Here is a 14,275-nt window from a genome sequence, read left to right as displayed (position 1 = left end):
GGTGCCTCATGGGTGAAATAACCCCCTGGCATTTTAGGAGCTTAGACTGAGCCTTCCAAGGCTGCCCTACTAGTTGTCCTTGGTGTTGGGTGTTGGGGTCTCTCTTGGACGCAAGAGGAGACACAGTACTGGCTACAGGACCTGTGCTCACCCCCGCCCACTGCACCTGGGTCCCCACATACAACTCAGGGTGGGAACTTCTCAGGCTGTCAAAGCCCTCAGGGGCTGCACTTCCAGTACTGGACTCCTCTCCAAGCGCCCCAGAGCTGGGATGTGCTGGACCTCAGCCCCAAAGTCACCCCTCAAATTCTGAAAGGGCAGCCCTCCCCCAGAGACGGAGGTGGGCTTCCTCCCCACGCAGCCAGGGTGGGCTCCCTGGCGCTGGCACTGCGCGGTCCCGTCCCACCGAGGCTCTCAGTGCGGTTATGGGAGCAGCAGCCCTCCCCGAGGCCCCAGCTGTCTCCTCGCTCGAGGTTTCCTGTTGAGCTGCCATCCAGGCGGGGTTATCACGAGTGATCTCCCATCTGAAGGGCGCGTTCACTCAGGCGCCCGCCCCCACTTGCGGTCCCCTCCCCCGAACCGCACCGCCCCCAGCCCTGTGCTGAGAAGTCCTCCAGGCTGGGTGGATCTGTCCTGGGGTCGAGCGAGGGGCCGCTCCCAGATGTCATGGAGGGCTATGCAAGGGTCTCCGAGAAGCAGGGTCCCGGCCATTCCCTGGGGCCTGCTGGGGAAGGCGGGAGGCGGCACTGACTCTGGGGCAGTCACTGGGAGGTGGCCTGGCTCTGGCTGGCCAGACGCGCACACAAACGTGTCCATAGTGGTTAACACCTCATGCGCTTGTGTCCACAGTGGCACAGCCACCTAGTCAGACCGCTCCCTCCCTATCTGAAGGCGCAGATAACCTGCCCCACCTGCCATCCCCAGCCCCCTCTGGAGAGCTCCTCCCCCTTTGTCAGAGAACCCCCAAGGAAGCACAAGGGGTCTCTGTGTGTTGTCACACAGGGGGACTCCAAATGTCGTCAAAGCCGCCACTCCCTGAACCGACAGCTGCTTTCATTTTGGAGCCCTGTGAGCAGGCATGGGGCTTTCCTGAGGTGCACGCCCAGCAGGTGAGAGCTCTGAATTTTATTTCCCTCCGATGGGGCATTTCTGTGCAGCTTCAGGATCTACCCAGGATGCCTGTGTCCAGGGCTGCATTCTTACTCACGAACCCCGGGGTGAGGGACATGTTGCAGCAGGGGTGGCCAGGAGATGGCCGCTGCAGCTTTTTCTGCTTTTTGCTAACTCAAGAGAATCAGGAAAGTGTTTATAACAAGCACAGATACAGGCCAGCAAATACAGGTTGAGCTAATTCCTTCTGACCCGTAGCAGCACACCCAATGTGGACAGGAGCCTGTGTCAGAATCACACAGGGCAGCTAAATATTCCAGTCTCTGAAGGCCGCCTAACATGTCCCCATGTTCTCATGTGCACTACGCCCTTCATGGACCACGGCCTTCTGGGTTGATTGGATCTGGAAGGTTCTATGAATGTATCCAGATCAGGCAGTATTTGCAGGCAGACTGCTCCTTGAAGGAGGGCAGCCCCAAAGCTCTCTGCAGCAGATAAAAAGCAGCCCACAGGGACAAGTACCCCCAGACTCTGTGTCTTTTGTCAGAGAAACGCTGAGGGAGTCATGACTTTGACATTATGGGGCCAGCTTGGTTTGTTCCCCATGTTTCATCATGTCTGTATGCAGTAATTTCACGTGGGCACCATGCCACACCTAACGTGGCTGCTGAGGATCTGCTTTCTTTAAAACACTCTAAAGAGGACAGTTCTCCTTCTAGCTCTGCTTCCTTCTTATCTGGTCATGTGCTGAATGTGGGAGCCCCCTTGAAGACCTCAGACCCACTTGTGGGCTTCTGAATGGTAGGTGGAAGATGCCAGGCTGGGGCTGGGGTGGGGGGGGGTGCGCCTCACGCTATCACTGTCTCCAGGGTCCTTTGCTTCTGGTAAGGAACTACCAGCTGTTCTGGGCGATTTAGGGGCCCTAGTCATTAGCTCAGGGCTGTGTGGAAATGGGATGGGGGAGCTGAGTTCCCTATAGCCTGCTTTAGTCTGCCTTGCAGAGTTAGTTGGCTGAAGAGAACAAGTCTAATTCACAAACAGCCCAGAATGACCAGTGAAGGAGGAAAGAACAAAGAGATGCTGCAACCAAGATGGAGCTGCCGCCTCGTCTGTAGACCCTCCATTGATTTATCCTAGATGGAGGAAGGGCAAGTCACCTCCTAGTCCTGGGAGAGCAGCGTGATGAAGCCAGCTTGCATGTAAATGGACGCTTTTGACTTTTCCTTAATGTTTGTCACCATCCTCTACCCAGGTACTGTTTCTGCCTTTGCCTGCACCAATTGTTTCCAAGCCTTTCTCAGCTCTTACCTTCCCTAAGGCGGCCTCCTCCCAGAGCTCCAGCCCACACCAACTTCAACTGCATTAATTTCTTTTTCCTGCAAAAATACTTGGTTACACTCATCGTGCACAAGGGGTTCGTAGCTCCTTGACTAGATTGTAGGTTGCTCAAAGGTAAAGGAGAGGCTTCTCGTTCTTTAGTTCCACCTTAGGAACCCAGGGTGAGGCATCACCAGGCCTCAGTGATTACATAATTGCTTAGATGATTGAGAGGTTGATTGACTGATGGTCATTAATGCCCCACAATGAATGCATTTTGCCTCTTACATTTTAAAGGTCTTGTGAGACCCAAGTTATTCCTTTTATGGGAGACTGAGCTAATGCTATCACCCAATGTGTGACCTTAGGGAAGTTGCTTTTCACTCACACACCACCACCACCCCCACCCCCACCCCCATTGGTTTCCTTACTTCCAAAATAAGGGTTTTACTCTTAACAATCTGTTTGGCTGCTCCAGATGTGCCCGTTCTGTAATGCAGACGTCAAGCTTGTCACCAGGAAGAAAACTACTTAAAGTTTCTTAATGAGCAGCTGTCACAAAGTGTCAGATTCCCAAATGTGCCCTCCTCCTTCCCTGTTGTCCCTGAAACCCTGGATAGGGCTTAAGTCAGTGGGACAAGGATGGCCTTGGGCCTTGAGGGAGGGAGGCTGGTGCGGCCTTTCTCAGCATGGACCCACCACTGCCATGCATTTGATTCAGGCCCAGTCCTGCCAACAGAACTGCCACTCAGGACAACATCCTATAGACCAACCTGAACAAGAGCAGGCCAAGATTCTCCGCGAAAGAGGCTGTGGCCTTCTGAGAGGGCCCAGAAGTTTCCAGTAAAATGGCTTAGCTCGCCTTCCACTCAATGCTTCAGTTTGACAAACGTACTTATCTTTCAAGGCTCAGCTCAGTGTTACCTCCTGCACTTCCTTCGGGCAGAGCTAATTTCCCCACAATGGGCACGGCCTTCTATTCTACAGGCTGCCTGAAAAGTCAGGATCACAGGTTAAATTTGTGAAGCATAATCTCAGTTGTATCTTCCAGTACTATAGTCAATATGTTTTCCTTCAGTCTTCAGCTATCTTTTCAAACAAAGTAACTTTAAATAAATGGATCAAATTGTTAATTTTATAAAAAGAAAAAAGATACAAGAAATACACTATTTTCTTTGTTCTGCAGGCTTCATGGACACTGTAATCTATTTCTTATACTTTGTTCATAATTGGATTCATTTCTCTAAATTTGAGACTTCCTGAAAGTGTGTCTGGAGGCTGAAAAAAAAATATTGTACTTATTATTTGAAAACCTAGCTAACCCGGTTTAAAAAGAAATTGATAGTCACATTTTTGACTTTTCAAACTAGTTCTTGAGGTATTTTCTCAAGAACTAACTATTGGGTGACAAGTCTGTCCCTGTTAAAAGTTAAACTCTACAAGTTTGGCTCTATTTTAATTGTCTTTGACTCTACAATCCCTAACTAGTTTTGGCATGAAGTAAGTGATCATAAGGGTTTGATGAATGAATAAATGGTAGATAGGTTTTACCCAAACCCTTACTCTGGGAGTGAGCCCAGAATGAGCTGCCTCTCATTCCTGAGTATTCTACTTTCTTTCTATAATACCTGAAAGTTTGACAAGAAGCAATATGATTGAGACCAAGTGCTTTCTGTCTCAGATGTCAAAGAGAACTATGTGGGCTTCAGAAAAATCTGTGCAGTAAGGTGTAGCAGGAAGACCCAGCTTCTCACCTCCCTGATCGTGGACTAGTCCCCCAAGCTGGGTGTGTTATCTCTAAACTCTATGGAGTCCCAGTTAGGGGCACAGGGAGACAGGGTCACATGCATTTCCAATCTCCTTTGCATCTCATTCGTGAGACAGTGGGGCCAGGCAGCTGAATTGAAGCAGAGCCGAGCTGGGAGGCTTTCCTGGAGGTGTGTTTGTCAGTTTGGCAACCCTCTGTGTGCCCAGCCCACGCCTGCTAGCGCTCGCCTGTGACGTACTTGGTTCGCATGGATCAAAAGCCCCACAAAGCCTATCGCCCCTGCACTGGAGACGTGGGCGATCACCCGCTGAGAGCCAGCCTGTGGGGCTGCCACCTCCCATGGTGGCGCTCTCCCGAGGAAGGGAGTGCCCCCCATTTCAAGGTGGGGTACGGGAAGAGGGTGAGACTTGGGTCTACCTCCTCCCCTCTTACTGTCTCTGTATCCCTATTATTTGGATCATCAGGATGTCCCAGAAGGACCACAAGGAATCCATGAGGTGGCAGCTGGAGAGCCCTATTTGATTCTAAGCCTAGATTATTAACCCTAAACAAAGAGAGACATAGATATCATGGGAGAAAAGCTGCCAATAGGAAGGACAGCAAATGTGAACAGTGACTGTGTCTCTGGTTTGTGGAATTATGGGTCATTTAAGTATTTTTTATGCCATTACCTACTTTCCAACTTTAGTTTAGGAATAAAAAACTTTGAAATAAGAGAAAATACAATAGTGCAAGTATATTTTTGATGCCCTGTACTAACTGCCCCCAACCCCATTCTTAGTTGCACTTTAGAATATCTAAACTAATTTACAATGAATCTCTAAATTATTCTGCATTCTTCATGAACACACCAGCAGGCAGTGGGTGACTGAGGGGGTGCTGGAGGTCTGGGTTGGTTCTGACCTAGTCCGGGAGTAGTAGAGGCCCTCCGGAAGAAAGCTGGACATTTCTCAAGGCAAAAGTCACACAAGATGTGGCTGCTGTCCGGGCGAGTAAGTGCCGAGCCTGCCTGGAACTCAGATCCTGACCCCCGGACTCACTGCAAGCAGGGATGGTTGCACATCTTTTACCTCTTCCCACTCAGAGCTTGATATTCCTTTCACCTGGGGACAAGGACCAGGTTGGGGATTTGTTGCTTTAAGGCCAAAGGTCTGTATCCCCGGAACTCCTACCAAAATGTAGCTGTGGCCCCTGATCACAGAAAAGGGCTGTGTGTGCCGGACACTGGGTCTGGATGTGCTCTGGGCTAGTGTGATTCAGGGAGCAAAGCCTGAGCTGTGGGCAGGTGCTGGTGTTCTGGGGGCATCCTGAACACAGAGATGGCATGACCCAGCTTGGGAGCTGGGAGCCTGGTAAATGTGTACCTATAAACACAAGTGCCAGGGCCCACGCCAGACTCTTAGAGGGTCTGAATCAGGAAAAGAGGTGAGACATTCCTCTGGACTGGGTCCAACCAGGGACTTTCAAAGGGAAGTCTTTTCTCCCAGCCTAAAACAGAGAAGAGGCACTGGGTACTTCCCCGACCACCTCTCTCACTCTCAGAATGTTGTGAGCAGCCAGTCCAAGAAGGCCAGATGAACTCTTCTGCCTCTGGGAAAAGCCATTCTGCCTGCTTTAAGACTGCCTTCCAGCCCACCTCCCTGGTCCCCTCTCCTGTGTCTTGAGGCACACACATCTCTTCCCTGTGGTTCCTCCTCTTCCTTGCATTTTCCCCCGCCATTCTCCCCACCAGACGTTTTTTCCCTTCCCACTATCATATAATCCTGTTCCTCCTCCACCAAGTACAAAATTGTCCCTTCCCAAGGTGGCATCATAGCTGTCACCTGGAGAGCCGTGGTGACATGTTGTCCAGCAGCCCTGGCCATAAGGATCCAGCTGTCTCTATAGCGACTGCATGCTCACTGGGTCACCCTGGCATCCTTCCTAACATCTGTATGTGGTTTTCCTGTGGCACCCCTCCAGCAAGAGCCGTTCATGGCTCTTTATAAAGAGGTCACAGTGCCTGCTCTGGTATAGGAATCATCCAGGGAACTGCAGGCAAGTCTGCAATGGGACCTATGACATGGGGGCAGCCAGTTTTTCTTTCTTTCTTTCTTTTTTAAAAGATTTATTTATTTATGCATACAAGAATTGGGGTACAGGCCAGAGGTGTGGAGGGTGAGCCAGCTTTTCTTAATCCCCAGACAGGCCAGGACATACAGCAAGCTCAGAAACCCGCAGCTCCATGGCTGCCCTTTTATATCAGCGCACCGGGATGCGCCCAATTAGCCGTGCTCTATCCTGCCTCCCGGCTGACTTCAAATACCCAAAGCCCTTCATTTCTGGAAGCAGAGACTGAAAATTCATCACTTCTTCTTCTTCTTCTTTTTTTTTTTTTTGTAAATGGAGAAAGGGGAAGGGAAAGGTAACACACATATACTTATTCACAAAAAATAAAAGTCAGTTTTGTGGAATTAGTCGGTTGGGGCATCTAGTATGTAGGTTTGCAACTTGTGTCTCTTTCCTCCTGAGCCTGCATGTCAGCCTCCAATTAGTAGCAGCTTGAACTCAATTGTGACCATTTATTAGTTGAACATCAAATTCAAAGAGCTGTTATTTTGTGGAACGAATTCAAACTTTGAAACTTAAATAAATAGACCTCTTTCAAATGAATGGTTTGGATTTGATCTGAATCTGCATAGATTTACTTCCCAACACAATTACATTAAGGACAATGTCAACCTTTTGGGGGAATTAAAGCTAGTGATTCATTTGGACTATAGAATTTTCCTTTTTTTCTGTGAATTCTGTGTCCTACTTGTTTAAAGGGCTTTGGTCAGTGACAGGGGACGAAGAAAAGCAGGTTGGTTGTTTTTTTAAAATGTTTTGTTTGCTAACTTGAGAAATGCAGCCCTGGAAATGACCTTCTCATTCCCCGAGATAATAAACACCCCCAGAAATCCTGACCCTGGCTAAGAAGACACATGCCTTTAATAAAGGTGACAAAAAGAAGCCCCAGTCTCTGAATGGCTGGCTGGCTTGTGCGTTGTCTTCCAGAATGTGCTAATTGTGGCCGGGAGCCATTGTCTTTTCATTAGGCAGTAATAAAACTGTTTTTGAAGTTGCCTTCCTTTGAGCAGCTTAATTTATAAACGGAAATAATAAGTTTATAATTTCCTCCCAAGCAAATGCCACTCTCTTTGAACCAAATCACCCCGGGGAATTGCAAGCGAGCCCAGCAGGGAGCCCCAGTTTTCTGCATTCCCAATTTGTATTGTGCAGGAAGCAGTGTGTTTATTTCCCCCACCCGCTTTTCTGAAAGGCTTTTTACAAACACTTAACTCCAAATACAGAGGCTGCCGACCCGCTGCGTGGTGGGTCCCAGACACCCCGGTTTTCTTTTAGGGCAGGAGGTCCCATTTGGAACATCTCCAGAGGTTGCTTCCTCCAAGAATGGCTCAGAAATAGTTCCCCTGGTAAGTCCCCTGGGAGAAGCTGCTTTCGGGCTCAGGACTGACTGGCTGTCTCCTGCAAGACCTTGAACTCCCCTAAGCCACTGGTCTCTTTCTCAACTGCATTTCTGAAAGCAGAAAATCTGGGCAGCAGGGTGAGGGAAAGGAGCCGGGGAGAAAAGGAAGAATTTTGTAGCTCTAGCTCTGAAACAATCGACAACTGAGGCAACAGCTCTAACCCGAAGCTCCAGTTGTCTCGGTTTAAAAGCGAAATATTTTTAACAAAAAAATTAAAAAGCAAAGGAAAAGAAACACAGAAGTACAGCTGCAGTATTTACTGCAGTGTGTGTGCTGTTAAAAAAAAAAATAAGGTGCCTCTTACTTTAGAGCCTTGTAGTTTTATCCCATCTCCTCCCTGGCCTTTATTTCCTTTTTTTTATTAATTTTGTTGATGGATTTTATTGATTTTTTTTTTTATTTCACTGCCACTCGCCTTTCTCTTCTCTCTCTTTCTCCCATTTCCAACCTTCCCTTCTCCATATATTTCCTTCTTTCCCTCCCTCCCTTCCAAAGGCCAGACATGGAATCATGTGTTCACAACCTCACATACAGATTCCTTGGAAAATCTCCTACCAGTGCCCACCATGCCAAGCTCACTGGGGTGACCAGCCCCTCATTCAGCAAGGGCACTGGGCTAGAAACCATTCCTAGACTCCCCTCCTTCCCCACCTCTTCACCAGGGTTTCTCCTGCCCCTTGTAACCGACCAATCAGGAAGTGGAAAGCACTGGCCTTCTTGAATATTTCAGGGAATTTATTTCACAGCAGGAATTATTTATCCAGCCCAGGCTGCCAGAAAATTCTGAGTGTGTAGCCACTTGGAGGTCATTGATGACTGGCTGTGCCCTCTCCATATTTCTCTGGCTACAGTGAAAGCGGTTCTTTGAGCAGTCAGCTGGGTGATATTAACTCACTATCTTTCTTCTCTGCTAATCTGAGCGTTCAGATGATACATGGCCAGGCTCAAACACACTCCTGACAGCGTTTGCCAGGGAATATTGCTTTTTTGGACTTTGACACCAGTTCCAACTTTGAGAGGAATTTAAGTGATATTTACTGCATAGAAATTCCTCGTTGGAGCTCTGTCGTCTGGCATAGCTGCTGACAACATATTAGATTTATTCTGGCATCAGCCAGCCAGAGACTCGAACTTAATTAACTTCTTTGGGGCTCTGGTTGCTGCTTTGGAGTTTGCCGCTCAGCACAAATCTCATGATTGGTCCCAATTCTGGTTCTTAGGAGTACCCCCGTCAAAGGAATTAACAAAGAAAGAACTCCCCCCTTGCAGGCTCTTCTGGCCATTTGCCAGGTTAACTCTGACGACCTTTAGGGAAAAAAAATCAGTCTGTCTTTTGGAATGGCCCGACATACTAGATGGTGTTATGTGTTGAGTTTAAGTCCATCTGCATATTGTGCCACTTTAGTTATTTATTTTTCTAATATTAGAATTTGGAACTAATGATTTTGGGGAAATTGCCATTAGAGAGAACCTACAGAATACTTTATTCCACTAATCTGATTTTTCAACCCCAACTTTCTGAAAATAAGATTTCATTTTATTAACTAAATTCTTTTCACTTACTAGGGATAAAAAACACACAAAGGGCCTCTCTGGTGGCACAGTGGTTGAGCGCTGGGCTGCAAAGCTGCCCGCAGCCTCTGCAACACCAGTTCGATCCCTGGCTGCCGGTCAAGGGTCCCACATGGCGCGCAGACCTCTCCTGCCGCCCGCTGCTCCCCTCAGCAGTGTACTTCGGTCCTTCTGCCTGTTCTGCTCCCCGCTCTGGCTCTGGTGGATTCTCTCACCCTCCCGCGCTTCTGAAACTACCCAGTGCTTGTATAAATAAATAAATAAATCTTTAAAAAAAAAAACACAAAAAAGTGCTGCGTGTATATGTGTGTGTATGTGTATATATATACACCACTTATATATCCATATTTACACACGTGTGGTATATATACTTATATACAGATGTGCCTACGTGTGTGTGTGTAAGTGTGTAATGTCTGCAGTACAGCAATTTTAATTTTCAAGAGTGGGGACTATTAAGAAGTCAAGTGACTAGTAATCAGGCAGCAGGACACTGGCAGGCTGGGGCACTTTGATTAGCTAGTTAATAAAGGCCTCCAAAGTCAAGCCTCTTGTTCTGAGAATACTTTATCCTTTTCAACTTCCAGGTCAGCCCCGGAGGCAGCTGAAGATTTATTATGAATGCTCATTGTGATGCACCATCACTTTTTAAAATTTATTGCTGACTCTAAGCTTGTTAGCAAAGATTTGCCATTTGCCCCTAGCTAATTTCGAGGTTAACATAATCTGATTCCAGTAGAGCTTCATGCAAACACAGTCATAAAGCCCCCTGTGCAGGATCCAGCCGTGTATTGTGCCTGCCTTTTTCCCACCTTTCTTTCCCACCAGAAAACTTCCATCTCCCATTTGGAATCTTCAAAGGACATGAATTTCATAGGGGAGTTTTCCATTCGACAAATAACTCTGTTGTATTGGATTATTACCACCCTGCAGCTTGCTTCTCTGCCTTAGTGACTCAGAAGAGGCCCTTTGCAGATAAATGGGAAATGCAGTAAATGTTTACATTCCCTCCCTGGGGACCCTGGAGCAGACCGGAGCCTGCTCTGTTGGTTGCTGGGAGTGTGAGCACAGAGCTGTCGAGTTGTTATGATCAGTCTTGGCTTTGCCAGGTTTTAAGACATTGTTCTGGCCAGTCCTGGGTTCTGCTTCATTCTCAGATTTATGTGTCTGCTGTACATCCACCATCACCCTGTGCACCCACCCCCTGACCCACCCAGATGAACCCCAGCAAAATTGCTCACATCCCACGACCTAGTGCCTGGGTCTGGTGGGTTTAATATCATGGTACATCTGCGAGCTGTTTCCCGCCCCCGACACTTCCTCATTCCAGACATTTGGTAACAAACTGAAATTGCGGGAACTATATTACATGCCACAGTTCTCCAATCGCCTTCACCAATTTATAATTGACTTTTAAATCATTTAAGTGAAAAGCAAATAGTAATAGCCCTACAGTTCAGTAGCTAATAAATTCTAGCTTGTGAAAACTGAGGGAGAAGGCTTCAACCATAAAAATTAAATATTTATATAGATACTACGCCACACAAACATATAAACACACATACTCACATATTTTAGACATTGCTATCCATTTTTAATTTCTTCTGTAATATTCAATAAGAGAAAATTTCCAGTGGTAAAAACAAAGGAAAGGAAGATTTATTGCCACCAAGTTAATATAAGAAAACATTTCTGTAAAAGCCATCCCCCCCATTAAAAAAAAAGGATACAAAAGTATTGAATTGATGAAATTACCTTTTCTCTATTGTGGGAAAGGTGAGTTAATATCCATAAAGAACTTAGAGCTCTCCCAGTTGAAGGATGCTCTATAAATACAAAGTATTGTTATAATTTATTATTGAACAGAGTCAATTTTTTCATCTGAACCATTTTTCAAGCCTCTCATATGACTGGGACCTCTGATGCGGAGCCAAAACACCTCTCCCAGACACAGAGAGGCCATCCATCAGTTTAATGCCAAGAGGCCTCCAAGTCAGCTCCCTGTAGCCCGCACGGCCATTCCAGAGCCGCCTTCCTTCGAGTTAGTGTCAGTGACCTACACTGGGTGCCTGTGTGTCTGGCTCTCACAGGGGAGGGAGGGCTGGTTTCTCTGCCCCAGTCTGCCTTGCTCCCAAAAGGGGGAAACTGAGGCTAGGGAACCTTACATTTCTCTCCCCATCTCTGCCACTAGCCCAGCCTTCTGCTAAATTGTAATCAACAAATTGACTGCGACTAAAACCTCCCTTCCCAGCCAACCTGTGGCTCCTGATGCATTGTGAATGAAGGGTGGCTCCAAACTAAAGATCCACAGGACTAATCACTTAAATTGCAAGTTGGAGACTCATTTGATTTTCAGTTATCAGACCCAGCAAAACATTCCATCAAGAGGATTCCCTGTGGAAGGAATCTGGCCTTTGGGCCCCCAGGACTAAACAACTTCCCAGAGGTTGTAGATGCTGATACATTTACACACACTTATAGGATCTTCACAGGCATCAAGTCAACATGTTTTAATTTGACATGTTGTTTCTCAAACATGACTTTATTTTCAAGAATATGCATGACCTCTCCCCCTTTTGTTACCCAGGAATTGGGCCTGAAAGGGGAAGAAAATGAACATTCCCAGGCAAAGGGCTAAACTTTTAGAATAAATCAGTCCCTGGAGTTCATTTGTTTGTTGCAGAAATGGCTACTAATTGCCTGTTGTGGGCATCGTGGCGGTCACTAGCACAGGTTTCTCTGTTGATGCCTCAGTCTCCCCCAAGGTGTTCAGAATCTCAAGGGTCAGGCCTCAGGCCTCTTCTCTAATCTTCAACTCACTCCTTTTGGAATCTCATCCATTCACTCTCAGGGCTTTAAAATACCACCCATAGGCTGTCGACCCAGCGTTTAGATCTGCGGCCCCAGGATTCCTCTGAAATCCTGAAATCACATGGGCATCCAAGGGACAACTCAGCACATCCTGAGCAGAAATCCTTACTTTTCCCCCACTTCACCTGCTCCTTCTGGGGTCATTGGGGAACGTTAGGTTGAATTTTACTTCTCAATTCAAACTGGGGGAAATCATTTTTATATTCTGCTTAACATTCCCCATTACAGAAATCAAAATGCTCATACACTTACATAATAAAAAATGTAAAAAATTTCAGTTATAAAAAAATTGAAAAATCTAGAAAAGCATGAGAAATAAAATAAAAATTACCCACAACCCAGTACTCAAAATTGCGTGCCATTAACATTTTACTATATTCCTTTCCAATATGTATTCTAATACATTTTTCCCCCCAAATGGGCTTGTATCCTTAGGGATTTTGTTTGCTTGTTTTGTTTCACTTAGTACTATCTATTTTTTTCCACTATTTTTAGCTATTATTATTTTAATGATGCATCTAACCATTCCTTTTGTAGTTAGAAATATAGGTTATTGTCAATTTTTGAGAATTATAATGTTGCAATAAACATTCTAGAACATAAATGTTTTTATCCATCTAATTATTTCTTAAGAATAATGAAGACACATGGAACTATGTGGCCAAACAAATAAGTATTTTTGACTCTTTGAACATAGGGCTGAATTACTCTCCAGAACGATGGTGCCAATCCCATGTATTCTCCCCCCACACAACAATCTACCCGATAAGCAAAGAGCAAAAAATTAATTTTTAAATTTACATTTCTTTGATTATTAGTAATGCTGAAGGTTTTTCTGTCATGTATTTTGTTTTCATTTTGTATGTTTCTCATCTTTTGAATTGTATGGTGATAAATTTTGATTGTTTTATTTATTTGAGGTGTCTTCTTAAGAAGTGGTTACTAAAAAAGTATGTTACACTTGGGGATATTTGCCCTTTCCTTATTGTCTATTTTGTGAGTATCTTCTCATTTTGTCTTCTACTTTTTACTTGGTCTCTCTGACACATAGAAATTAAAATTTAAGTAGTTTAATTTTTTTTTTTGCTTTTATGCTTATGCTTAGAAAATTCTCTCATTTTGAAATGAAATATATGTTCACTCACAGCAACCTCAGGATGACACGTTACTATTTCCGATAGTGTCCTAAAAATATTCACACTAGAAAATTAGGAGTAAATTCACAATAGAAAATTAGCAGCCGGGTTAACTGATTGTTGCGCAGTGCGTGTGAACACACTTGTGGGCACAGTGCACATGTTGGGGAGCAGTCTGCTGGAACCCACTCCATCTATTTAGAAGCAGCAAAATCAAGAAGGAAGAATTAAATTAAGAAGGCAAAATAAAATGTGGATTTTTTTCAAAGGGGCAGTAACAACACAGGCGGGCTACTGTCTTACAGCAAGGTTAGGGAGGGCGTCATTTACATTTCTATTAGGATTTTGCTGACCCGTCCTTCTGCAACTTGTTTATTTAACTTATCATAGTTTTTTTGTATTTTTTTTTAAGAAATGAAAATCACAGGGGCAGAGGCATCTGTAGGAAATGCTGGAAATGTGTATATATTCATGCGTGAGGGGGCTGCCCATCTCGCATTGATCATAGACATCGCGGTCTAGTGGCTTCTATGTCCTGAAGGGTTCCCTTAAGCCTGCTCCACACCTGTGCAGCTTGGGACACTTGGTAGGGCTTGGGAACCCTTGATTCTGGCTTTCCCAGCCTCCCCTGCAGGGCCTCCTCTGTTCTTTGCTTTCAGCCCACTCACACCACCTGTAACTCAGGCCCGGGAGGTGCCAGATGATGGCTGCTTAGATGTCTGCTACCATTTCTTTTCTTTAAATTTCACGCACACACACATGCACGCATGCATGTATACACGCAAAGACACACACACACACACACATACACCAATAATCTTACAGAGAGGTCCATTCTGAGATCTTCCCTGCCAAAGCGGTAGTTCCATGTACTATTAGGGCCTCAGGTGGGTTCTAGCCCCTGGAACGACCAAGTCCCCAGAGCCTCCATCTGGTGCCTGGGGGCAAGCGTGGCTTCTCTCTCCCTTTCCATCTCTTCTACGCTGGACTTT

At 45.9% G+C, this 14,275-nt stretch overlaps 1 protein-coding gene across 1 annotated transcript in view; it reads right to left on the bottom strand.

Annotated features, from left to right (window-relative positions):
* The window catches only part of CD247 (CD247 molecule), a 70,943-nt gene that overhangs the window by 17,029 nt on the left and 39,639 nt on the right, over positions 1 to 14,275 (bottom strand). The gene's annotated exons all lie outside the window — the stretch shown is intronic.

This window comes from Talpa occidentalis, unplaced genomic scaffold, assembly GCF_014898055.3.
Source record: "Talpa occidentalis isolate TD23 unplaced genomic scaffold, MPIMG_talOcc4v2.1 talOcc4.12, whole genome shotgun sequence".
Classification (NCBI taxonomy): Eukaryota; Metazoa; Chordata; class Mammalia; order Eulipotyphla; family Talpidae; genus Talpa; species Talpa occidentalis.
Note: the sequence above shows the minus strand (reverse complement) of the source record. Positions and strands in the feature narration are given on the sequence as shown.